The sequence below is a fragment of the Trachymyrmex cornetzi genome, unplaced genomic scaffold (assembly GCF_001594075.2).
Source record: "Trachymyrmex cornetzi isolate Tcor2-1 unplaced genomic scaffold, Tcor1.1 scaffold727, whole genome shotgun sequence".
Lineage (NCBI taxonomy): Eukaryota > Metazoa > Arthropoda > Insecta > Hymenoptera > Formicidae > Trachymyrmex > Trachymyrmex cornetzi.
Window position 1 is genome coordinate 74,764 of NW_017300056.1, and position 229 is coordinate 74,992.

The window sequence follows — 229 nt, forward strand, 5'->3', positions numbered from 1 at the left end:
TAGGAAAGAAGAAAGTTACACAACAATATAATATATACCATATTAATCTATGTACGTATTATTGTCACTAATACTTATACAACAATATATACATAACTTATTAATCTACGTATTATTCTCACTAACACTTATACACAACGTTGGAATCTATCTCACGCTTGCCTCTATACGTGATACATCTCATACACCAAACGAGATAAAATTGATATCGCATTCTCAACGAAGAAAA